This window comes from Rhinolophus hipposideros, assembly GCF_964194185.1.
Source record: "Rhinolophus hipposideros genome assembly, chromosome: 8".
NCBI lineage: Eukaryota > Metazoa > Chordata > Mammalia > Chiroptera > Rhinolophidae > Rhinolophus > Rhinolophus hipposideros.
Genome location: NC_138054.1, coordinates 28,417,696 through 28,430,765, shown reverse-complemented (window position 1 = coordinate 28,430,765; position 13,070 = coordinate 28,417,696). Strand labels below are relative to the sequence as shown.

At 36.5% G+C, this 13,070-nt stretch overlaps 1 protein-coding gene across 2 annotated transcripts in view; it reads left to right on the top strand.

Annotated features, from left to right (window-relative positions):
• The window catches only part of LRRC8C (leucine rich repeat containing 8 VRAC subunit C), a 76,903-nt gene that overhangs the window by 7,779 nt on the left and 56,054 nt on the right, over positions 1-13,070 (top strand). Inside the window, exon 2 of one of the 2 annotated variants that reach the window (XM_081055012.1) lies at positions 1,429-1,553. The exons of the other annotated variant lie outside the window; for it this stretch is intronic. The gene's annotated coding sequence lies outside the window, so the exon portion shown is untranslated. The remainder of the gene's footprint in view (positions 1-1,428; positions 1,554-13,070) is intronic. 2 annotated transcript variants of the gene reach the window in all.

The following is a 13,070-nucleotide window of genomic DNA, read 5'->3' as shown; positions in this document are numbered from 1 at the left end:
ACTTTTTGGACAAATCATTTACGAACATATGTTCAAGTTTTATTTTACCCTTACATATAAGAAGAAAGATTCCTGGTATGTCAATTCAAAAATTCATTCCTGCTGGGACATTTTGTAAGAATAATGGATGGTTAGAAATCATCGTTAGACTAGATAAAAAGTGGTTTCAACATCACTAGACTCGTGACTAACAGTTAGTTGACAGTTAACTGGGTGGCTCTTTAGCTTGTCTCCATGGACAAGTCTTATCCCCATTCAACATTATGTAGGAGACTAGCCAGTGCAATAAGGATGAAAAAATAAACAAAGACATAAATAGTGGAAAGGAAGAAGTAAAAATATCTCTTCTTACAAACTTTGTGATTAGCAATTATGATTCCTCATCCTAAGGACAGTGAAGGAGGCTGACAGGAAAAACATTTGATTCATTTGAAATATGCTGGAGGAGAGCTCTGCTCTGGACTGCCAGAAAGATGACCAGGTGGGTCCCAGAGAAAATTAAGTCTGAAAGTTTGCTGGAGGCAAAAATGACAAAACTGAAGCTGTCCTACTTAGAGCACATGATGAGAAGGCAAGATTCTTTGGAAAAGACAATAGTGCTGGAGAAAAAGGCAGCAGGAAAAGAGGAAGACCAAATATGAGATGGATTGACTTCATAACAGAAGCCATAGGCTGAGTCTACTGAAGCTGACTGAGCAGGGCTGTTGAGGACAGGACCCTGCGGACATCACTCATTTATACGGTCTCCACAAGTCGGAATAGACTCAACGGTACATGACACACACATCCTAAGGAATCTACAAAGCAACAACTAAAAATACACGCCACACTAATCTTTAATTGACATGCCGCTATTTAAAATTTGCTAAAAAATTTTAGACATGTGTTTCACTTGGCGCTTGTTACAGGAACGTGAAGATGATTTTACTTATCCTGAAAGGGTATCTAATAATATCACATTAATAACATTTTGCATGTTAACTTTTTCTTAACTTGACGGTTTTCCCCATAAATGTCATTGCAGTAAACAGAACAGCCTACTGTTGATCTAATTAAGCAATTAGGAACAAATCAATTAAAACTAATTATTTCTAACATCCCTTTTACTTGTGAGAGCCACATCCTGAATTATAGAAGAGGGAGCAGAACCTTTGGTGCTACTTAGTGACTGTCTAGTGTGTATCGAACGTGTTTTGAATATTAAAAAAATTGCTCCTATTTTTTATTGTTCCAAGTTTGGAACATAATCTTAAAGCAACGTTTTCAAATGTCAGATGAGAATATAGATACACATCAATAAAAGACAGTCATATGGATGGCTGGCTTATAACTAGTAACAACTAAATCAGAAGATACATAAGAAATCTCAGAATTCCAATTTCTTTAGAGGCCAAGAATCTCTCTTATTAACCTGCTTTTTGCTTTCAGTTATTTATAATTTTGAAATATCAAAAGCAGCAAAGAAGCAAGAAAGCTATTTGCCCCTTCTGAAAGAACACATTGAGGTTTCGATGAGGAAAAAAATAACTTTTATCATCTGGGTAGAACATATGGTAAGTAAATAATTTTACAGCTTCATATTGAGTAAAGGCCTTATAAAAATAATTTTTCTTTCTGAGTTACCAGTATCTATTCTATTAAGCTACGTTTCAAAGTAAGTAATTTTATCTCAATATGTGTTACTCATCACAAATCACATAAGCTCAACAATGGCAGATGACGGTATTTAGAATGTTAAACTTTAGTTTTTAAGATAAAATTAATTTTTAAGGCATGTCATAAGACAATAGTTATAGTCTTATTATTTGAGTGTTATGAAGAATCAATTATGTTTATATAAAATATATAATACATAGGTTAAAGTTCTCATGAGGTAGTATTTTGCCAAAGATTATTCATTGATAGTTAATTTTAATATTAGTCCCAGGTCTTAAATTAATTATCTTAAATTATAATTTACATTGCTACTTAACAATAATGTATCACTCTTCATATTAAAAACTAATCAGAGAAATATGACATACCGTGGTTTCACATTACTGCAGCAGTGCCTGAAATTTATAACAACCATTAAACAAACAGTCTAGGTATAATGAGTTATAATTCAATGTTAAACATGTCTACAAAGACTTAAATTTTTAGTGTAAGTAATGATCTGACATAAGAGACAAAAACAAGGAATTTAGTAACTTCGAATTAAATAGGCATCTCATCAGAGAACAGATTAGTCATGCATGAACTAAAGTACATTTTAACAGCTTTAGATATAATTTACATATATAGCATTGATTTGTTTAACGTATACAATTAAGTGGTTTTTGGTGTATTTACTACAGAATTGTGAGACCATTACCATAATCTAACTCTGAAACATTTTCATCACCCTAAAAAGAAGCCTGTACCCATTAGTTATCACTCCCCACAATATCTCCAACTTCTCCAAAGCTCTAGGCAGCCACTAATCTATATTCTGTCTTTATAGATTTGCCTATTCTGGACATTTCGTGTAACTGGTATTATACAATATGTGGTCTTTTGTGACTTGCTTTTTTCACTTAGCATATCCGAGGTCCCTCCATGTTATAGCACGTATCACCATGCCATTCCTTTTCATTGCCAGATAATATTCCATTGTATGGATATACCATATTTTCGTTATCTGTTCATCAATTGGTGGGCATTTGTATTGTTTCCAGTTTGGGGATATGAGGAATAATGCTTCTATGAACATTCGTATACAAGTTTTGTGGACATGTTTTCATTTCTCTTGGATATATATCTATAGTAGTGGAATTGCTGGGTCATATGGTATCTCTGTGTTTACCATTTGACTTAAATGAGGTATAATTTTTGCATCATCTCCTAAACTAGTACAAATTCAGGGCTAAGACATTTAACTGTCTTCTTAATGAAATTTAGCGAAATAGTTTAACTTGCCCAAGTATTCATCATCATCAGGAATATCAATGGAACATTGAGTTTTATATAATTTAACTGTAGTTTGCAAAGTATTCTTAAAGCACTACACTAAATCTCTTTGGATGGAAAGTTCTAGTTAAGAAATACAGAAAGGGCTACTGACGGCTAACCAGATAGCTATCTGCATATTTTTTGGTTCCTTATTCTTAGTGACCTGGATACCACCCCATTTACTCCAAACTTCCCTTTTGTGCATTATTTTCCTCTTTTTGTTGTGGGGCATTTCTTGAATGGACCAGTTAAACAATTCTTCAGTATTAGAATAAAAGGACATTTTTGCCCTCCCTGTGCTTCATTTCCAAGTTTTACTTTTTTTCTTTAACAATGCGTACTTAGGCATCCTAAACTTTCCTTTTAAGGACTTTGGTGGTTTCTTAGTAATAAAATGGACATTAGCCATAGAATGTGTCAAATACAAAACACTGGTCATGGAAGTTCTCAAACTTAAGACATGGAACAGAAACTTTGGGTTCTGCACTTGACTGCCCTTTCTGGTGGTGCCTTATGTCACTCAGTTATCAAACTTCCTCTCTAACTCATAGAAACAGACAACAGTTTAGTGGTTACAGAGGGTAAGGGGATGGGTGGAGGTAGAAAATGGTAAAGGGTGTCAAATATATGGCGATGGCAGAAAATTTGACTTTGTGTGGTGAATACACGTATAATATATAGATGATGTATCATAGAAATGCACACTTGAAACCCATATAATTTTACTAACCAATGTCACCCCAATAAATTTAATTAAAAAATATTTCTCTCTAATCTCATCCTGGGAGGGAGTTCTGTTTTAACTCCAAACCCAAGTGTAACCAATTCTTAGGGCCCAAACTTCTCTCCATGCTTTCAACTTAGATGGTAAATCATCTTATGCCCAGCAGAAGGAGAGTTCTTTTAGACCAGGGGTGTCCAAACTGCAGCCCACGGGCCAACTGCGGGCCGCAATCCATTTTTAATTGGCCCACAGCAAATTCCAAAAATATATTTAGTTTACTTAAATAAACCAGGTGAGGCAATACGTACACTTCACCTCGAGTGAGTGGCCTGGCTGTTTGTGTATTTTACCGCATATGGCCCTTGGTAAAAAATGTTGAAAAAAGTTTGGACACACCTGTTTTAGATGGTCATTAGACCTTGACATTCAATGCTCAAATAGCCATGAAACAGCAAAAAATCCAAGGCTCAGAAGAGAAACACAAATGATCTCAATAACATAAATGCCATGAAGTTCCTTGACCCAAAGACTGCCAATAGCTCTGTTTCTTTTGAGTTGAGCAACTCCCTGTTGGACCTCCAAGAACCATTTACAACAGAAACTGGCAAGCTGTGGACGAATAGTTTGGGTCTGCAACCTGGTTTTGTATGGCCCACTTGCTGAGATTGTTTTTTACACTTTTGAAGGGTTGTTTAGAAATTTTTAAAAGAATATGCAACATAGACCAGCTGTGACCTGTAAGGCCTAAATAGTTACTATCTCTCCCTTTATAGAACAGTTCACTGATCCCTGCATTAAACAAAACAAAACAAAACAAAAAGACAACTTTGTTGTTAGCATGTATCAAAGTTTTATAATGAATTTCCTGTAAAAGAAAAGCTCTCTAGTAAGATAATTCAAAGATTTGCTTTTGGTAGGGTAGGGACATTTTATAGTAAAAGAGAATGGTTAGAAAAGCATTAGATTCCATGTCAAAAGAAAATATTTGGTTAAAAGCCTCTAAACTCTTGATTGACAGCTGGTCAGCTGTGTGGGTGGTAACTAATTTCCCAGAGTTTCTTAATGTCCTTAAAGTTCATGAGAATCAATTACATAAGTGTTGTATCAGGAACATTTGTTTCGTTCTGGGAGAAGGTTGCAAGTTATATCATACAAATTGATTTGAGACAACTTTTCATAAGGCACTGTGTTAATATAGTTTAAAAGCATGCACTGGGACACAGTAAAAGAAAAACAGGCTCTAGGGATCTTATCATGCCGTGCTTACTCATACAGTTTAATTTTAAGACTACGTAAACTCGTAGGAAGATGGAAAACTTGGAAGAGATAGAAGACCATCACAAAGAAGGCCAGGACATTGAAAAACTGAATCTGTGGGGAACAAAAGGAAAGAACTGGAATGTTTCTGCTAAGATGAAGAAGAAAAGGAGAAATGTAATAATTACTTCCAGGGGTATGAAGGGATCTCCAACTGAGTATGAAGAGTGATGGTATGTCTCTTCTGAAGAGAGAAAAGTTTAACCTGAAGCATAAGGGTTTAAAATGAAAAAATTTCTGACATCAAGTTACCAGCCTTTCCACAAATTTTCATAGAAGCTGGGTCTTTGGGAGATTTTAAAACTAGAATAGAGTTGGGGCTCTCTGCCATGGGGTGAGTCTGGTCTTGCCTGAAGGTTTAGCCAGATAACCCCCAGCCATGTGTTTTTAATTCAAGACCATATTGGGTGCAAAGCACCACCAGATATGCCATCCTTTGAGAAGCTTACAAAGCAGCCACTGTTCCTGAGAATTTCCTTTCTGGCAGAGGGGGTAGGGTCAACAAATATACACGTGGCAAAGATGAGGAAGAGAACAGGGAAAACATTTGCAAGTATTTAAATATCTAGAAAGGGAAACAATTAAAATAAGTCTTATAAAGCAAAGGAGTGCAGGTCGCCGTCCATAGGTAAGGATAGTGAGATGAAAGCATAGGGAACGGCAAACATGAAGGTATGTCCCAAGCATGAGGGAGGAGCCGCAAGAAGGCCACGTCGGCAGAGGGCACTGAGTGAGGGGACAGCAGTAGCTATTATGGCAGGGTTTGTAGACTCAAGGAGTGTCTTGTCCACCTCTATTCTGCGTGAGATGAGGAGCCTTTAGAGGGTTCTGAACAAATGAACATCATAATCTCACTTGAATTTCCAAGGATCACTCTGGCTGCAGTGTAGAGAAGCCATTAGCCAACTTCTTGGTCTCAGGGCCTTTGCACTCTTAAAAAATTATTGAAGACCCCCAAACAGCTATAAGTGGGGGTGGGTGCTTTTAGGCACTTTTCACAAACAGTAATTATAGAGGAACATACAGGGAATGGGATTTTTCAGAATCCAGAAGCTTCCCAAGAGAGAAGCCTAGCTAATATTTTCTTAATTAAATAGTGAAACTAATAATTATCATTTATTGCCAAGTATTTTTCTAAGTGTGTATAATTTAAATAGGTTGGCACAGAGCTAGATTTCAAACCTCAGTCTTTCTGGCTGTAAAATTTGCATTGTTGCCCCCACATTATGTTGAACAAAATGGTAAGTAGAAGTGACTTGCTTTTATTTTTATTTTTTAGGTTTATGTGGTTACTTATGACTAAACTTAGAATTCTGGGAATGCAGATGTTCAGTAAGGTAACATATACATATAAGGTATTACCAGGAGTATTTTTATTAGTTTTAATGTTGGCATTTACTGTTTTGGACTAAGGAGTTCATATCACCCTAAATGTACAAAACAATTGTAATCACTTCATAGAGAAGAGATTTCCATAAATAACCTTGAATTTTGTATTAAAGTGCAATTAATATCATGTCCGTGCCCTAAGTAAGAGTATAACCCATCGTTATGAGTGGCCTACCTATGTGTGATAGTGGGCTCCTTAAGCATTGGCCATTGTGGGTTAAAAGCAAGATGTTTAGTATGATGCTGGTCTGTTTCTGCAAAATTTTCTGGGGACCTATTCTTCAATAGAGGTGAAAAAAATTTTAGACCCAAGCTGGAGCTGTGCACATAGGGCCATATTGCGTTACACTATTTTATACTCAGAACTAAAAATGTTTTAGGTGAGGCAATAAGCTGTGCTATTAATGTGAAGCAGCCGATGTATTTATAGAGGATCTCAGGAATGTAAGTGTATGACTGAAAGCATCTTTACATTTACTCAGCTGTATTGAGATTTTTCTTTCAATTGAAATATACCATGTTTTCCAAAACTCCCCTTGTGCCACATGCAAATAAGAGCAGAATAGGTCCCTTATATGAGGAAACCACAGATCTTGAAAACAGTGGTGTTCCTTGATGTTCTTTGGCCACACTGTTTGGTTTCACTAACATTTCTGGTAATGGAATTGCTTGAGTCTCAGAATTAGTTTGCTTAGAATTTTTATGTTTTGCCAGACCTCTTCCTGTTGACATATTCAAACTGAATAAAAATGATTTGTGTGACATCATAAGCAGTATAAGTATAGCATTTGAAAACAGTCTAAGACTCTGATATATTAATTAATCTATTTGGGTGTGTTTGCTTGGAAACCTGGAATGAAGCCTGTTTTGGAATATGTTTGTTTTTAGAATATAATCTGAAAATGAGTTAGAAAATTTTTAACCTCCATAACGTTTTAAAATAGTCATTCCCCATCTCTCAACATCTCATACTCCATCCAAGGCATTTATTTAATGAAAGTGGGGAAGGTAGCAGAAACAATATTTTTAAAATAGACAGCTATGTCCTCATTTTTAGAAAGATTATACCTGAGCACCATTACTATTTTTATATTGGAATCTCCTATGAACAAGATTAAACAAATCCTCATCTTTGTAAAACTAAGCAGTTGGTATATCATCTTCCATCAACTGATAAACTATAAAATGTTTATTAAAGTTATGAATGCACAGTGTGCTTAAAGTGGATACTTTTCCAACAGGAAAATGGACTATCTGTACTCTTCCTTAGTTCTTGGATGAAGTAGATTTAACCCTTTAAAGTGTTTAAACTTATTAACTGCTTGACCAAGAGACTGAAGAGCTAAGAGATTTAAAGCCCAAGAGTTAGGCAGCACTGCCAGTGGAAAAGCAAACAGAGACTTAAAAGAAAACATCTCTGAGAATAAATGTAAAATGTAAATGTAAAAGAAAGTTATCTCTGATGTAATGTAAGTTAATAGGACATTTTAATGAATATCACTCCGTTTTTAAGAAATCATTCTGTAAAGGAAAACATTCTTTCTTGCTAATTCCTACCTTGAATCAAGAAGGAATTCAGTCTCTAGTTGTTTTTTCTGTTGTCCATGGAATGCTAGGTTTAGTGACTTAGAATAATTGGCTCTAAAAGCAGATTACCTGGGTTGTGTTCAGGCTCCTGTACCTGCTGCTGGGTAGCCCAGGCAGGAGACTGAACCTTCTGAAGTCTCAGTTTCTTTTGTAAGAGTAAGCTAGTAGTTTTAGAGCCTAGGAATGTTGGGGGATTAAATAATAGTATACATGTGAAACGATTGACACCATCCAGGTACGTAGTAAGCCTTAACTCATGCTGTGATCGAGATGGGTTTTCCTTTATCCATATAGAGATCTTTGCTAGGTAAGACTGTTATTCTAAAATGAAACACCCACCCCACCAGAACTACCATGTTTCCCTGAAAATAAGACCTAGCTGGATAATTAGCTCTAATGTGTCTTTTGGAGCAAAACTTAATATTAGACCTGGTCTTATTTTACTATAAGACCGAGTCTATAATGTAATGTAATATAACATAACATAACATAACATAATATATAATATATATAATATAATAAATATAATATATAATATAATATAAGACAGGTCTTATATGAATTTTTGCTCCAAAAGACGCATTAGAGCTGATGGTCCGGCTAGGTCTTATTTTCGGGGAAACACAGGACAGTTCTAATAATCAGAGCATCTTCTACCTTCAGAAAATGTTCTGGAGGGGGGACTCATTGCTATACCTGTGGAGCTCTTCGTCATGTAAAACCATTACTGCTCAGACAACTAGGTCAGAGGCCAGTAGTGCCAAAATGAGCAATGCAGCCTTTGCCCGCCCAGAATTTGGAGTGGGGGAGGGGAGACGGATGGGTATATAAATAACCCAGGGGAGTGAAGGAATGAACAGAGCAGGTAAGGAGTGTGTTGATGTTGGACTGCATGTGAAAATCCCCAGCCGCAGGCTTTCAAACTAGAACAGTGCACTTTACAGTCTGACTTTACACCCTTTCGCATGTTAGCCTAGCAGCAGGCGGGCTAACACTTCCCACTGGTGGGTAGGCTGCATCTGAGCGCCTGTCTGTCTTGATGTGTTGATCTGGGCAGAGGCAGGATCTGAGGTACATATAAACTAAATGTGTGATTGACCTAGTCCTTATACCGTGTTTCCCCGAAAATAAGACCTAGTCGGACAATCAGCTTTAATGCGTCTTTTGGAGCAAAAATTAATATAAGACCTGGTCTTATTTTAATATAAGACCGGGTCTAATGTAACGTAATGTAATATAACATATAATATAATATAATAATACCGGGTCTTAGATTAATTTTTGCTCCAAAAGATGCATTAGAGCTGATGGTCCGGGTAGGTTTTATTTTGGGGGAAACATGGTATTTATTAACCTATAAATTCATGGAGTACTGAAAGCATTTTAAGTAGGTGAGCTTCACTTTGGTAGGCCCTGATGAAGCTCTGGTTTTACCTTAAGATCTCATCTGGTGCTTAGGTTGTCTTTTTATCACAAGCAGAGGAAATAAGATGTTTCTAGGGAAATATGAGTTCCAACAATTAAGTTTACGAACTTGTTGCAGTGATGTTGCTAACCCTTTTTGATATCAGAGGGATTATTCATTATGAATTTGTACCAACTGGACAAACAGTTAATCAAGTTTACTATTTGGAAGTGCTGAAAAGGCTGCGTGAAAAAATTAGACAAACCTGAACTTTTCACCAACAATTCATGGCTCTTGCATCACGACAATGCGTCAGCTCACAAGGCACTGTCTGTGAGGGAGATTTTAGCCAGTAAACAAATAACTATTGCAACACACTCCCTACTCACCTGATCTGGTCCCCAATGACTTCGTTCTTTACCCGAAGACAAAGGAATATTAAAGGAAGACATTCTGATGACATTCAGGACATTAAGGATAATACGATGATAGCTCTGATGGCTGTTCCAGAAAAAGAGTTCCAAAATTGCTTTGAAGGGTGGACTCGGCACTGGTGTTGGTGCATAGCTTCCCAAGGGGAGGACTTCGAAGGTGACCGTAGTGACATTCAGCAATGAGGTGTGTAGCACTTTGTCTAGGATGAGTCCACAAACTTAAGTGTCCAGCCTCGCAGGTCTCAACCTCACTTGCATGTTGGAATCACCTGGGGATCTTTTAAAAAGAAACCAAGTGCTTGGTCCCACCGCAAGCATTCTGATCTAACTGGACCCAAACATTAGTATTTTTAAAGCTTTCCAGCTGATTCCAATGTGCAGCCAATGTTAAGAGCCACCATTTTACTCGCCCTGGGTTCCGTTTCCTTCAAGATGTTCTAATAAATCTTAAGGGACTGACTCAGCCCAGATTCAGTCAGTAGGTTTTCCAATTGGCACTTCATAATTTAATATCAGTCCATGTGTTCTCCCTTTGGAAACACATGGTACTTTCTGCTGTTTCAGTAAATGATGTTGACTCCTGGAGAAATACTTATCTTAGGTTCTGAGCAGAGAGGCAGGGTGCTTTCTCATTTTGCACTGGCCTTAAGAGATCTAATCTTACCCTCGAAACATAATCTACTGTCCTATTTTTCATATCTCCATGACAAAACCAACCCACAAGTTTTGTTCTAGAACCTTCTATTCAGTCATTTAACAGGTTCTTCCTGTATATCCTTAATTTCTCATGCAGTTGTTTGAAGTCTGTTTTTATATATGACGTTGAAGCATTTTGTTTGGTATGTCAGTATTTTCAGATACTTAGAGGCTCTTCACTCATATATTCCTTTGCTTTTCTCAACATTTCTCTCAACATTTCTGTGTAGATTATGTTTCTCCTACTTACTCTTTCATTCAATAAATATCTATTGAATGGCAAATATGGACCAGGAACTCTCCTGAACAGCAGGGACAAAAGAGTGTCCAAATCAAGCAGAAATTCCTGCCTTCCTGGGACTTACATTCAAGTGGGAAAAGACAGAAGGGAAATACATAAGTAACTAAAATAAGTAGAACGTTCAAAGGTGCTAAATGCTATGGAGAAAAATAAAGCAGGGCAGGAGGAAAGGGAGTGTTGTTTCCGGGGGTGGGATTATAATATTACATCGGCTTTACCATATTATCCAAGCAAGGGCTTGTGAAAGCTTGGACCAGAATGGTAGTGAAACAGACAGATGGTGAAAATTGGTTGGAATCTGGATAAGTTTCAGCAACTCCTGAAGAAGACCAGGGATTGAATCATGCAGATACTATGTTTCCCCGAAAATAAGACCTAGCCAGACAATCAGCTCTAATGCGTCTTTTGGAGCAAAAATTAATGTAAGACCCGGTCTTATTTTACTATAATATAAGACCAAGTCTTATAATATAATATAATATAATATAATATAATATAATATAATATAATTAATATAATATAATTAATATAATATAATTAATATATAATATAATGTAATATATATACAGTGTAATATATAATATATAATATATATAATTAATATAATATAATTAATATAATATAATGTCATATAATATAATATATATACAGTCTTATATTAATTTTTGCTCCAAAAGATGCATTAGAGCTGATTGTCCAGCTACCGTGTTTCTCCAAAAATAAGACATAGCCGGACAATCAGCTCTAATGCATCTTTTGGAGCAAAAATTAATATAAGATCAGTCTTATTTTACTATAAGACAAGGTCTTTACTGTAATGTAATATAATATACAGTGTTATATTAATTTTTACCAAAAGAGGCTTTAGAGCTGATTGTCCGGCTAGGTCTTATTTTGGGGAAACAGAGTATTAGAAAGAGGAGAATTCCAGCAGCAGGTATTGCAAATGCAAAGCCCTGAGGCAGGAGTGAACGAGATGTTCAAGGAACTGCAAGACAACCAGTGTGGCTGGAGCAGAAAGGAGAGGGCTACAACGTGGGTATTGGGGATGGGGGGAATGCAGATTGCATATGGCCTTGTGGGATTTTTATAAAGAGTCGGGCTTTTTCTCTGAGTGAGATAGAGAGTTATTACACAGTTTTCAGCAGAGGAGAAACCCAATAATTTCATAGGATCATTCTGGCTGCTCAGTTGAGACTAATCTATGTGGGTCAATGGTGGAAGCAGGGAGACCAGTGATGTATGAGGCTATTACAATAACCTAGTTGAGAGATGATGATGGCATGGGCCAGGGTAATAGCAATAGAGATAGTCAGAAATGGTTAAATCTGGATATATTTTTGAAGGTAGAATTTATTGCTCTTAAATAAGTATCTATCTAATATTTTTCCACCCTCTTCTTAAAAGATAGACTCAAACTTTAATAAGGGGCCTGAATAATGCTAGTTATAGCAAATGGTTAACTTTCTGACCCTTTAAATACCACAAATTCAGTATCATATTGTTTTGTTTTGTTTTAAGAATGACAGTATTGCTGATTTGTTTCACTTCTGATTCACCATTACTTCTCACAGTCCTCACTCACCCATTTTTCTGTGTTGTGTATTGCTGCTCATTTGCCATTGAATATCTTGACCCAAACCATCAATGATCACTATTGCATTGCTGTTGCTTGGTAAACACCTGTCCTTTCCTTCTTGTGGTCTTTACCTTATTCTATGGCAGGTCCCTTGAAGGTGACTGAGGCAGGCAATGAGAGCAATAGAAAAGAACACGATACTGCTAATAATATTATTATAAAGGAGCCCGGCGTTCAAAATAAATTAGGCCAAGAATACCTCTTTTTCCACTCCTTTCTCCCTTCTTCCAACTCCTTAAACAGAGCAAAGAAAGAAGATTTTCCTTTTCGACCACCACATAAGTCTCTCAGGTAGTCTTTTATGCTTTCTTTCCTTCCCCTGTATCCCTAAGCAGAATGCAAGTATCATGAGAAAATACATTGTGTTGCAAAATAAATCTGGTGTTTCCTTCCCCAAAGCTAAGTGCACCTAGCTCTAAGCTCTGGTGTTCATAGAAATATTTCTGTTATACATTTTTCACAACTGGGAGAATTTCAGAATAAGCATACCTCATTTTTCATTCATTCATTAAGCAACTATTTATTGAGTTCTTTTTGTGTGCCAGGCACCGTTCCGCGCACTGGGAGATAGGATTGAAGGAAACAAAGTCCCTGTTTCTTATGGAACT